This window comes from Rhagoletis pomonella, unplaced genomic scaffold (assembly GCF_013731165.1).
Source record: "Rhagoletis pomonella isolate Grant_MI unplaced genomic scaffold, Rhpom_1.0 Rhpom_scaffold_00028, whole genome shotgun sequence".
Lineage (NCBI taxonomy): Eukaryota > Metazoa > Arthropoda > Insecta > Diptera > Tephritidae > Rhagoletis > Rhagoletis pomonella.
Genome location: NW_023458582.1, coordinates 135,276 through 149,871, shown reverse-complemented (window position 1 = coordinate 149,871; position 14,596 = coordinate 135,276). Strand labels below are relative to the sequence as shown.

The following is a 14,596-nucleotide window of genomic DNA, read 5'->3' as shown; positions in this document are numbered from 1 at the left end:
CGGAACCGGCATCAAGCCGTAGCACAACACCGGCAACAAGCCGCCATACTCGAGCCGCAGTGCGGAACTGGCAGCAAGCCGTAGCACAACCCCGGCAAAAAGCCGCCATGCACCACCGGCATCGAGCGCAGTGCGGAACCCGCATCAAGCCGTAGCACAACACTGACATCAAGCCTCAGCACAACGCCGGCAACAAGCCGCCATACACCACCGGCATCGAGCGTAGTGCGGAACCGGCATCATGCCGCAACACAACACAGCATCAGCCGCAGCACAACAACGACAACAACAACAACGGTTGCCACAGTATCCGCAGCTGTATCACCACAACAACAACATAACCGGCAACAACAACAACAGCAGTGCCCCACCAAGGCCTGCTGCTACATTAGGGTGAGTCCTTCGGGCCTAAACAAAATCTGTTTCTTTTCTCTAATATAACTTTTAAAAGAATTTAGAAAGTAAGGGAAAATTGTAGAAAAGACAAAAGAATAACAAGAGAAGAAAAAAAAAATCTTTAAAATTCAAAATTTTTTTTTTAAGCTAAGAATTAAAACAATAAAATGTAAACAAAAGAAAGTAAAAGGAAATTTAATAGTACGAACTAAAATAATTTTCTTTTAACGGGTGATTTTTTAAGAGCTTGATAACTTTTTTTTTAAAAAAAACGCATAAAATTTGCAAAATCTCATCGGTTCTTTATTTGAAACGTTAGATTGGTCCATGACATTTACTTTTTGAAGATAATTTCATTTAAATGTTGACCGCGGCTGCGTCTTAGGTGGTCCATTCGGAAAGTCCAATTTTGGGCAACTTTTTCGAGCATTTCGGCCGGAATAGCCCGAATTTCTTCGGAAATGTTGTCTTCCAAAGCTGGAATAGTTGCTGGCTTATTTCTGTAGACTTTAGACTTGACGTAGCCCCACAAAAAATAGTCTAAAGGCGTCAAATCGCATGATCTTGGTGGCCAACTACCGGTCCATTTCTTGAGATGAATTGTTCTCCGAAGTTTTCCCTCAAAATGGCCATAGAATCGCGAGCTGTGTGGCATGTAGCGCCATCTTGTTGAAACCACATGTCAACCAAGTTCAGTTCTTCCATTTTTGGCAACAAAAAGTTTGTTAGCATCGAACGATAGCGATCGCCATTCACCGTAACGTTGCGTCCAACAGCATCTTTGAAAAAATACGGTCCAATGATTCCACCAGCGTACAAACCACACCAAACAGTGCATTTTTCGGGATGCATGGGCAGTTCTTGAACGGCTTCTGGTTGCTCTTCACTCCAAATGCGGCAATTTTGCTTATTTACGAAGCCATTCAACCAGAAATGAGCCTCATCGCTGAACAAAATTTGTCGATAAAACACATTTCGAACCGAACACTGATTTTGGTAATAAAATTCAATGATTTGCAAGCGTTGCTCGTTAGTAAGTCTATTCATGATGAAATTTCAAAGCATACTGAGCATCTTTCTCTTTGACACCATGTCTGAAATCCCACGTGATCTGTCAAATACTAATGCATGAAAATCCTAACCTCAAAAAAATCACCCGTTATATTCTTGTATACATACATATATATATATAAGTAGATAAATACATATATACACCTATATACAGGCATATATGCATATGGACGTGTATAGGTGTATGTATATATATAGATGATATAGAAACCACAAAATATGAACACCCTTGAAATTTTTTTTTATAAAGCAAACGAGAAATCTTGATAATTTAAATAAATAAATAACATAATTTAAACTAAAAAAAGATTCAATGAAGTAATTTAACATTAACTAAAGCTAGATAAAATGAAATAAACTACCATCTAGAAAAACTTAAAATAAATTAATTTTAAATAAATGAAAACGGAAGTTATATAACCAAAGGAAATTAATATAAATTAACAATTTCGCGAAAATTCAACAGATATGATTTTAAATAAATAAACATTTAAAATTTAAATAAATAAATATTTAATGATTATAACAAAAGAATGGCCACAACATAAAATAGTAAATTAACCTAATAAACTTATAAATAATTAAATAAAATAATACTAATAATACCAATAAACCTGAAAAGAAAAAAAGAAAATAAGTGGATTACTTAAAACGAAATTGAACAAATACTAATAGAGATATAAGAGAAAAGGACTTGAACCTTATATATATTCACATCTAAAATTAGACTTACACTTTCTTACCTTACCTACCTTAACTTAGACTTAATTTTAATTGTTTAATTACTTTTTTCCCCTAGACTTAAGGAAAACCCATACGTCGTTATTTAGGTATACTTACGATTTTAGATGATAGGTTTTTTTTTGATGTTAGAAATTAGTTTTTTTTAGAATTTATAGGATTAGAAACTCTTAGTGTTAGGATAATTAGCTTTAAGAATTAGGTTAAGAAAATGAATTTATGCGAATAAATTGTAATTAAATGGGAATGTTGACCTTTTGCCTGGGTTAGGGAGGCACATTAGGATTTTTATATGGGGCTACCGACATTAGGGTGCGACGGTAGCCATGGCTGAGTGTGGGCCACCACCGGGCGTCACAACTCCACCAGTGGCGCCCTTATATTCGGCCTTAGGTTCTTTTTTTTTTTTTTGCTTAGATTGGTATTTCGTTTTCTTTTGATTTTTAGTTTGTTTTATATATTAACGTTCTTTTTCAGCTTTTTTTTGTTTTAACGGATTTTTTTTTAACTTTTTTTGCTATGTGTCCGTCCGTTAAGACGTTTGACAAGGCATGACTTTTCTCTGCTATGGCGCAGGGAACAGGACGGAGGCAAGAACCCCGCCCAGCCGACATAACTAGCCACAGTGCACCCCATTGTGTCATGCCGCCTGCACTCACTGCTGCTCTCAATGCTATGCGTACCATAACAAAATGTCGGATCGAACAGGTAAATAACTTACTCTTAAACAATTGCTAATTTTGCTTTCTCGGGTATACAATCGTATGGTCTCGTGTTGCGCATGCGGAGTAAATGCGGCAGCAATAAGTCGTATAATTTGTCGAATGTTTCCGGTGTCATTCTAAAATTCTCTACAAAGGTTTTAGGTGAGTTTCGCATGTTTTCGAAGTCTGTTGCCAAACTTCCCTTAGCGTTTCGATCCTTGAGGTAAGGGCTCACCCAATATTTTGGTCTCCTCCGCTTCCAGGGCAGCCATAAAGAGACCGTAATTTAATGTTTTCCGCAATTCGGCACTAAAAAGGATCATTTGTTAAATAGTTACTGAGTGTCAATATTTGGTTTAGGGATGAAATTGCGGCAAACTTGTTTAAACGAAAATGTTAAGCGCATATGCGCAATGTGGATGCGAGCTTCTTCTGCTTGCATTTCTATGTTTATATAATTTAAGCACATACGATAAAAAGTAAAAAATAGATATATTTTAATTGCGGATCGGAAAAAAATATATATTAGTTGCGTTGAGTTACGCAAAAATAGTGCCGAAAATCAATCGATTGCGCTTAAGGTGCCGGCTGCTTCGGAAAGGGCCGAAAATGGCACAATGCACACTCATTTCCATCACTGGTCCAGACCACCATTTGTACTATGAATATAGCAAAGGTATTGACAAACTTTCTATACGACCTAGTCTAGGTATCCACCTCGTCGTAGTACAACTAGAAGACTCTAGAGGTAGATGACGCCCCTCCATAAGAAGTTAAATATTGCGCCTAAAAATATGCACTACATACGCTACAGTGGAAATGGACGACACGTCATTTCTTTAAATTAAATTAATTGCTTCTATATGTATGTATGTACATATGTACCCTGCAGCAAAATATAGAGACAGTCTGGCGAAGCCCTCAAAATTTTAGAACTGATCTGAACTACTGCAAAAGGGATGCAAAACTGGACGGTTGAAACTCATGTGGTGCTAGTTGCGCTGTTATCAATGTTACTCATCCTGGTCATGTGAAAGCTGACAAAAGATGTACAAATATACCATACTATATTTTTTCGATTTTTTTAGACCCTAAAACTACTAGCAAACTGTTTTCGTTTATTTAATATGCAATTCCCTAGTTTATGGGGCAACGGCTAAAAAATTTCCAAAAAATTCATTATTGCTAACATTAATGTCATTTTTATACATATGTAGGTTTTCAGTTTATTGAATCTGTAACTTAATGTTGAAAATCATAGTTAGAACTGAAAAAATAATTAAGTATATTTGAAATTGGAAAAAACATTTGTGTCAATTCTCGTCGCCGGCTATATCTCAACCAACTCAAACTTCTGCTTGCACCTCTTAACTTAAGACCGCCACCAAATTGTGTACGCTTTATAGCTACCAGGTCGCCAAACTTATAACGATGAGCAGCCTTACGCCTCAGATTATAGGCACGTCGATTTTCCTATTGCAGCTTGTAGATTTGTTCTTTGGCTTCTTTACGTAGGACCTCTCGATCTTCGTTAGAACTTGCAACTATTTCATCTTCCACCAGTTGCTTAATGCAAGGATCATCCTTCGTATGCATTTTGATGCACACTAAAAGTTCGAAAGTTCTTGTAAACGTAGAATTGATAGCTTGCTGCACACGATCAACATAGCGATACCATTTCGTTGGATCGTCGATACTAAATTTTGCCAAAACTTTAATGACTATTGCATTCAGTCGCTCCACTTGCCCATTGGCGCGAGGCAACCCAGTAGTAATTTTATGGTGACTGATATGCTCTCGTTCGCAATACTCCTTAAAATCTTCGGAAATGAACGCTGAACCTCAATCGGATATGATGTTAACAGGATTACCGAACACAGCACTCTGCTCTCCCAGTTTGGCAATAACCTCCTTGGATGATGACGTCTTAGTGGGGTACAACCAACAAAACTTCGTAAGTGAATCGATAATAGCCAGTATATGTTTGTACTGTTTACTGGTCGAATCCAATGGGCCAAGAAAATCAACATGGTAGGTATTCGGTTGTTCCCCGTTACTCAAACAATGTAATCCACCATCTTGCTTACCTTGCTTGCGATTATTCACAACGCATGGTATGCAATTTGGAATGTGATTCTGAATCTTTTCGTCAAGCTTTGGTCTAAAGTATTCTTTGTTTAATAATTCTTTCGTCTTCCTAACAGCAAAGTGACCTCTCTCGTGCGCCTGTCTGATGATTTCTCTCTGCATCACTTTCGGTACCACCAACAGCTCATTGTCATCTACTAGTTTATACAGGACGTCACTCTTTACATAATAGCCATTATATAATTGTTTATCTTTGAGAATTTCGCGAATTGTTTGCAGGTCTTCATCTTGAAGTTGTGCTCGTCGAATCTTTGCGATAATGTTTTCGTCGTTGATGGTCATCACGGCATATCTGCTTAAAGCGTCTGCGTGTCTAATCTGCGAACCCGAACGATGCTCCACGGTGTAGTCATACTCCTGTGCCACTCTCGTACATAGGTCTTTCTTGTCAAGTGTTTTTGTAAACGCCTTAAAATCGCTAACAAGTTTAAAATGCATGCCAAGAAGGTACACCCTGAATTTTTTCAAGGCTTCGATGACTGCTAAGATTTCCAACTCGTAGCTCGTGTATTTACGCTCTGCATCTGTCGTCTTCTTGCTCATATAATAGACGGGATGTAGTTGATTATCAATCGGCGATTTTTGTAGCATGACCTCGCCGCACCCTTCTCTTGACGCATCAGTATGCACCTCGGTCTCATATTTCTGATTAAAACTATTTAACACTGGTTTTTTACTTAAAAGTTCTTTTAATGTGTGAAATGCATTCAATTGTTTGTCTTTCATTTCAAATTTTCTGTCTTGCTTTCGTAAGTCACTAAGTGGCTTCGCGATTCGTGAAAAGTCCTTAATAAATTTTCTAAAATAGCTGGCTAGCCCAAGAAAACTCTCTAACTGCTTAAGATTTTCCGGAACTTTATATCTAAGTAGTGCTTCATTTTTATTTGGGGTTGGCGATATTTGCTGATTTTGAATTATATGCCCTAAAAATTCCACTTTCCTTTTAAGGAACTGACATTTTTTGAAATTAACTTGAAGTCCATAGTCTTTACACAAATCTAGAACTCCTTCTAGATAATTCAAAGCTTCGTCCTCATTACTAGCAGGTATGATGATATCATCTATGTATGGTAAAGCAATACCACTACGAGTCAGCTCCCGAAAAATTGCATTGATATGGCGCTGGAAAACACCAGGCGAGTTACACAGACCAAAAGGTACTTTTAAAAATTGGTATTGTCCACTGTGCGTAACAAATGGCGTATACTTTCGACTACTTTCTGCCACTGGCACATGAAAAAAACAATTTTTTAGGTCTATGGTACTAAAAATGTTGGGATATTGTAATCGATCTAATTGGTCCTCAATCAGTGGAAGCGGAAATCGATCTTTAACAACCACTTTATTCAATCGTCGAAAGTCAACACACAAGCGTGGAGAACCATCACGTTTTTTGACAATTACGACGGGACTACTAAAGTCTGAATCTGACACTTCCACAATTCCGTCTTGTAACCACTGTTCGATTTGATCTTCAACCACGTGCCGTTCAGCTATTGGAAATCTGCGAGGAGCACAATAAATAGGACTTTCGACTTTGAGTATTATTTGCATTTGAATATTTGTGGTTTTACACTGTTTTGGCTCGTAATTTTGTACCAAACTTAATACTTTTTGTTTAGCATGTGTGCTAGCTGTTTCGTCAATGTTTACATCATCACCCATAGAATCAACGTTTATGTTTAAAATCGAAAATTGTTCACCTTCACTGTCCACGTTATTTAGCTTTGCTATTTTAATACCAGATGAATTGAATGTCAACTCAGCTTGTGTACACAAGTCAACGCCGATTATTACGTCCACATCCAAGTAATCACTCGGCACAACATGAAAAACTAAATCAAAAGCTTCAATATCAACGTGTATTCTTTATAGCAATTCACCCACTGGCTTGAAACTATTTTTCTTACCAAAGCCAACTAATTGTATGTTAGAATCCGACAGCTCTGGTTTATTTAACGCTTTATACACATCACACGACATAATGTTCACTTTACTGCCAGTATCAAACAATGCTAAACAGCTCAAATTGCCAATTTTCACTTTCTTTTGCATGATGTCTTCCTTTGCACACAACACATTCACACTTTTCGCCGAGCTACGCATTTTCCTTGCAGAACAGTCTTTTGCTATGTGTCCAAATTGTTGACACTCAAAACACTTTATACCTTTGTCTTTTTTCTCACATTCAATAGATTTGTGTCCCTTTTCTCCACAATTATAGCACCTTAGTTCTCGTTTAGCATGTTAGTTGCGCCATATAGAAAGGTCTTGTTTATAATCAAATCCTTCACACCGTCGATTACATATTGTATAAGCGGACACTCTTCTACATTTCCGCGCAATGCCAGACATTTCATATGGAAAAAGTACTCATACACACTTTCGTCACTATTCATTTTTCTTTCTGTCAACAATTTATGTAACTGCGCACTATTCGCTACTGTTTTAAATTCCCTTAGCAAACTGTCTTTCAGTCTTTGCCACGACCTTATGCCTCTTTCGCTGCAACAAACAATTTTGCAAGACCCTTTAAACATTTTTTCGCAATAACAAACTTTTGGAACTCATCCCAATACATTATTGCAGCATTTTCTTCAAACTCCTCTACCCACACTTCAACCGGCAATTTTCCACTACCATCAAACGACTTAATAGAGTCCTCCACATCACGTAAGTTAATAGAAAATCTAGACATTTGCGACGTAATATTTCTATCCATACCCGTATTTTCTATTGCACTCACATCGGCGTTATTCGCAAAAGATCGTCATTTTCTTGTTTCCGTTTTCCTGTATTTCCTGCGTCGTCACATTTGCGCTCAACTCGTTGTTTCTCGCCACAAATGTTCTTATATGGGCGTGCCACATTGCTCGCACCGCCTGTTGTGCTTGCGCTGTCGCCGTCGCTGCTCACGTCGTTAACATCAGCTTCGTCGCCGCTATCGTTATCGCCTTCATTTGAACACAACAATTGCCCTTTGCGTAAGTTCCTGACGATGTGTAATTTTAAATTGTCCCCTTTGTGACTGGGGCCCAAAATATTGCAGATTGAGACATAATCATTAGTGCTCAAATTAGCGTCAAGATATTCTTTCTTCTTTTTATAACCGCCGTCATTTTCGCCAAAAGCAAACCCATCGAATTCACGCAAACGCTGGCGATTTCCCCTGTCACCTTCGCTCTCGAACACGAATTTATGCAAAGCTACCACATTTTCTTTGCGACTGCGCTTCAAACTTTCCCGAACATTCGCAAAAGCCCAAACACGACAATGTACTCAAATTTTAATTTTTTGTTCTAAAAAAAAATTCCGGTCGAGCCCCCAATTTTGTAGGATTTCAGTTTATTGAATCTGTAATTTAATGTTGAAAATCATATTCAAGGCACATTAATACAGGTAGAAGCCAAAATGACGTTGCTCTCATGAGAACCAAACCCTTAAACTTCAACTTGTTTTTCTTTTATTTCCTATATTTCGTTACGCTTTGAATGTCATATCGTTGTTTTTTTTTAATGTTCGTTAATAACAAATTTTAATTAACATGTGAATTTGAGTAGTGTTGTGCGGTTTATACTTAGTGTATGTGTTAAAAATGCAACACCTGAAGCGTTGTTTTTTATGTGGTTTTAAATATGAAGCAGATACCACTAATTGTTTTTAACGTGCCTCAATGTCCTTCGCGTAAAGAGCGTTGCGAAAACAGCTTTGGGGCAGAACTGCAGCGAAATGCCTTGCTGTGCGTTAAACATTTTAAAGCAGCAGATTTCATAAATGCACCGGGAGGTACAGGAAAGGCACTTTTGATACCAAGTGCTGTTCCTATGACCCTTATGCCGGAAAGACCCTCCAACTCATAAATTAAAAACAGAAAACAACATACAAATTAACAAATTTTAACTAAAGAAAAAAAATAAAAACAAAACTTCAAATTTACTCAAACAAGCGAAATGTAATTTTTTATTTCCTTACACACGCTCATTTTTATTTTTACTCTCCCGAAAACTTTGACTTTTGTAGGTTTGATGTCAATTTGGCTTCTACCTGTGTTTATTGTACCATGAATCCTATTTAGAACTGAAAAAATAATTAAGTATATTTGAAATTGGAAAAAACATTTGTGTCAATTCTCGTCGCCGGCTATATCTCAACCAACTCAAACTTCTGCTTGCACCTGTTACTTGCTACACAGCAAGGCGAATTTATATAAGGTGGTGTTACTAGCTCACCTGATTTTGTGTATGTGTTTCGCCGCACGGCTTCTGATATCAAATTGAAAAATTTTGTTTGAGTTTCTACACACACTCTTACACATTTTGACAGTTTATGCCGCCAAAGCAAAAACAAAATACATGTAAATTTTTGTTTTTGTACTCCTGCTATCACCTTATATTAATTCGCCTTGCTACACAGGTAGTTAAGGTTTCCGTTCCCACACATATAGGTATACATACGCATAAAATTTAATGCAAAATATAATCATAAAATTTAGTTAAGCAACCCTTTACAGCAAAAGTCTCCGTACACCATTTATTTTTTAAGTATTCACAATATATTGAGAGCTAAAATTTGTTTGCTATTATTTTATAAAAAAATTTGTCATGCTTAAGACAAAATCATACAAACCCAGTTTTCATTCTTTATACAAATCAACGATTTTTCATCAATATTTTCGACCTTCTAATCAGATTAAAAAAATAAACAGCATGTACTTAATACCCTGGAGGTGTCTCAGCCACCAAAGGCAGGCAAAGGCAACCCCACCAATGTCCGCTCTACTAAACTGGCGTCGAAAAATTAATATGGTAGTAAGGTGCATCCAAATAAACTTACAACATGCCAAGGCGGCTTCAGCGGTCCTGACACAGACGTTTTATGAGGATCACCTTGACATCGCCTTTATCCAGGAGCCGTACATTTATGGGAAACAGATAAAGGGACTACCAGGTAATCTATTCTATGACTCCTTCAACGAAGGACGGCCTAGAGCCTGCCTGATGATAGCTAATCATATCAACGCAGATCAATTGCAGTGAAGGTGAGCCTATCTCTCGGAGAAAACACGCAAGAGCTAGTCATTTGCTCAGCGTACCTCCCCTGCGACTCCAGAGATTACTAGTTTCTGCCACTCCAAGGACTAGTGGACTATTGTGGCAGACATAAACTGGAACTCATCGTGGGATGTGACGCTAATGCCCACAATACCATATGGGGCAGCAATAACATAAATCAAAGAGGTGAGTACTTACTTGAATTTATTAGCCTTAATAGGTTAGAAATTTTAAACGTAGGTAACTCCCACACTTTTAGGAACAGTATACGGGAAGAGGATCTATATCTCACTCTATCCACTCCTTTTATCAGTAATTTCGCCAAAAAATGGAAATTGTCCAGAGAAATTTCTTTATCAGCGCCTTACTGCCCTTCCTGATACCAATTTCCAGAGCATTTTTCGCGTGCGGGTCCCTTCCACTACAATGGCAGGAAGTGACGGTCCGCTACATTCCAAAGGTGGGAGAAAACCAGCAGACCAACCAAAGTCATACCGACCCATTGCTCTTACATCCTTCCTACTAAAAACAATGGAAAGAACCGTAGACAGGCATATAAGGGATAGTTTTTTTTATCAGGAACACTTTGTGCAGACACCAATATGCCTATCGTCCAGGAAGACCTACTATCCACGCTCTTCAGAATCTAACAAGGAAAATTTAAAAGTCCCTGGAGGACAAAAAGATGGCGGTGGGTTGTTTCTTGGATGTCGAGGGCGCTTTCGACAACACAGAACACTCTCTAATAGACAATTGCGTCCGGCGCAGAGGGGTTGATCAAACCACATGTCGCTGGATAGCTAACGTCCTTAAATCCTGAATTATTACATCCACTCTAGGACAGGAAAGGGTCAGTTTCTTAGCTACTAAAGGTTGCCCGCCGGGTGGAGTGATCTTCCCCTCTGCTATGGTCCATCGTAGTGGATGAACTACTCTGCCTTCTTAGCGAAAAAGGCTTCGACGTTCAGGGCTATGCGGACGACATTGTCATCCTAATCAGGGGTAGGTTCGAAGATACCACCTCCAACCTCCTACAGAATGCTCTGAACATAGTCGCCAATGGGTGTAGTAAAAATGGGTTAAACGTTAACCCAAAAAAGACTAGCATAGTCATTTTCTCCAGGAAAAGGAAAAGGGACAACTTAGTAGAACCATTCCTTCAAGGTGAAAAGATGCACACAGGGATTCATAGGCCTAGGACTCTTAACCGGTCTGCCATGATGAAGAACGAAGCACAACATTACTGGACCAAAACGGAATGTAACAGACAGGCCAAGTCCTTCATTCCGGTTATGTCAACAAGGAGAACCGAAGAACTCCTTCACCTCAGTAGGCGTGAAGTAAGAATTGTTACAGGCTTTCTTACTGGCCACTGTAGGGTACTGAAACACTTGTCAAATATAGGAGTTGTCAACTCTGACCAGTGAAGGTTGTTTAACGAACCTAGGATCACCGTACCTAGAAGCACACGACCTAAATGGTATTCAGCCAAAGGACCTCGCGAGGTTTCTTAGCAGTACGTGGATCAAAGATGACCTGTAGTTGAATAGAGGTTTGTTACAATAGATCGTTTCGGTCGCGGTAACTAGGTGACCTGCTCCCTCCTCTAAATCTAATCTAACCCTGAATTGATATGAAGAGTAACATATGTATGTATGTGGGTATATGAATAACGACCGCTAAAATCGATCTCAAATTTATACTTTCTCTGTAGGAATTTCAGGTCTTTGTTATGTAGTTTGACTATTGTCAATTGAATCTAATGCTTTGTATTGTATGCGCTCTACGTTTTTCGTTTTCAATCTCATAAATTATTTATAATGACTTTTGCTAAAATTTCAGAATCAAAAGTTATCAAAACAAATTCTATGGGACTGAGAATTATTATTTTCTAATTTTTAGTTCATTTATAAAAGCGTGGTATATTAAAAAGGTTTTTAGCTTTTATTTATTTAATCGCACAATCCGCTTTTAAGCGCTCAGCGCTAAAAATAAAATTAAAGCTATAATAAAGCGAGATCAGCTGTTTCCACAAATGAAATTGCAAATTTAACATTCAGCGGGTGGTATAACAAATGGTGGTTTAATATTGATAAACGTCGACCAGTTTGTATTTTGTGTTTGCTTATGATTTCTTCAGAGCGCACAAGTAACTGTTGACATATGAAAGATTTCGAAAAATACAAATTTTGACAATTCTTTTTGTTGAAATTCTTGCTTATTTGCTCCATACAAAAACATTGTCGAACAAGAAATTGACAAAAATCAAACGTAAGTCCTGGCTACCTCGAACTTGCATTTTGTTGTACTAAAATTGAATATGCTACAAAACTACATACTTAGAATTTTTTAATTCTGAAAAAAAAGTTTGAAATTTTGATGAACATTTCGTTCATTTTTGCTCAAATTTCTTTATTCTATGTACACATGCATACGTATGTACATATGCATACATACCAGGGTTGTTGCGAATATTTGCATTCGCATTCGCAACCGCGGAACTTTCGCTCAAATTTTAACATTCGCATTCGCTTTCGCATTCGCAATAATCAATGCGGAGCTTTTGCGAATGCGAATATTGTGCAAGTGCCCCAAAAAATATATCAAAACACATTGAGCGCATGGAATAGAACAACAAAACGGATTTGATGGCTTATGGTACCGACAGCGGTGAGTAATTAATTGTGACTGCCTGAAACTAGGAAAAGCCATGCTCAGCTAACTAATAAAAAAACTAATTACGAGCTGTTCATTGCAGGTGAACCTTTCCAAAAGGTCACCCGGGAATTAAGCAAATCTGAGGCCTTTATCGTCCGTGATTCCAATAATTGAAATTATTATAAAAAACGGGGTACCTTTTTAACAAAATCACAAGATTTTAAACTAATTCTGCTGGCAGCCACGACTTTTAAAACAGAATTTTCTTAGAAATTTTCATTCGTATAAAATAACAATTTATTAGCCATATCCACCTTTTCACAATGTCGCGACGCTATAAGCACATATTTTTCAAACCAGTCACAGAAGACAGGATTAAAAATGAATTACAAAAACTTAAATCGAAAAACGCTGTTGTCGTAACAGGTTCTCCAAATTCTGAAACAACCAAAATAATTGGTTCTCCAAATTGGAACACAACGGTGTTTAAACAGCAATATTGCCATGATGGTACATTGTGAAGATGAAAGTCAGGAGGATACATCAGAAATTTGCAGCCTCGATGCAATTCTCGAATTATTGAACCGCAAAAAAAACTGAAGTCCTCTCAACAAGTGCAGCGTCAATCGAAAAGAATATACAATTTTGTAAAGTTACAAGTTTTTCAAGTTTGTCGCCTCGAACGAGTAGTTACTTAATGTCGCATGTTTGATTTACGACCCGTTAGGAAACAGGCTATAACCCGAAAAAGCAGCAAAATTACTTTTCCAATTTTCTAATTTAAGTACCAAATAAAAGAATATTAAAAATTACTAAATTTTCCTTACGCAGAGAGAAGTTCTGCGCAACAATACTTCCGCCCTTCTTTTCCGGCAACACAGAAAGGAGAATGGTACTTAGAAAGGGTTATAATCCCTAAGCGCGGCCGAAGGCCGCCTACGCAGGAAGAAGTTCTGCGGAAAAATACTTCCGGCCCCCTTTTCCGGCAACAGAGAAAGGAGAATTCTACTTGGTAAGGGTTATAATCCCTAAGTGCGGCCGAAGGCCGCCTACGCAGAAAGAAGTTCTGCGGAAAAATACTTCCGGCCCCCTTTTGCGGCAACACAGAAAGGGGAATTCTACTTGGTAAAAAAAAATATTTCTTAAAATACAGTGAAAGGTCGCATAGACGGTCGCTCTAATAAGCGGACACATTCTTGGGACCGAACAATTTTTGGTTTTTTTTTCATACAAAATGCTCTCCCATACACGGACTTTCCGATAAACGGACGCGGACACTCAAAAATGTCCAGTTATGAAAAAAAACTCTCCCATAAACGGACGCGAAGCTCTAACAAGCGGTCAATTTTGTTTTGTTTTTCAGTCAAATGTTGACTCTTGCGCTTCTACATATGTATATGTACACAGGAACATAGCCCATATTCAAAAATATTTTATTTTCTAGAAAAAGGGTTGCCTTTTCGTTGCCAATGGGCAATGAGATTTGTCGGTAGGAAAGAAAACGCAATAAATTTGAATTTATTTTTCATTCACCCTGTTTCTGTCTATTGAAGAATAAATTTTATTTAAATTTAGAAACCCGCAGTTTCAATTTTTTAAGTATGAATTTTTATTTATTTTTTACGAAATTCCTATAAGCGGACATCTCTTATAAGCAGACAAAAAAGGTGACCATCGGTGTCCGCATATTGGAGCTTTCACTGTATTTGACATTCGCATTCGCATCCGCGGATGTTAGCTTTTAAACATCCGCATCCGCATTCGCTTTCGCGAATGTCTAAAATTCCACATTCGCAACATCCCTAATACATACATATATTTAAACTA

The 14,596-nt window shown here is 37.8% G+C and overlaps 1 pseudogene; it reads right to left on the bottom strand.

The window, feature by feature from the left end:
- The window catches only part of LOC118749654, a 122,476-nt pseudogene extending 119,389 nt beyond the window's left edge, over nt 1-3,087 (bottom strand).
- Between the last annotated feature and the right edge of the window lie 11,509 nt (nt 3,088-14,596).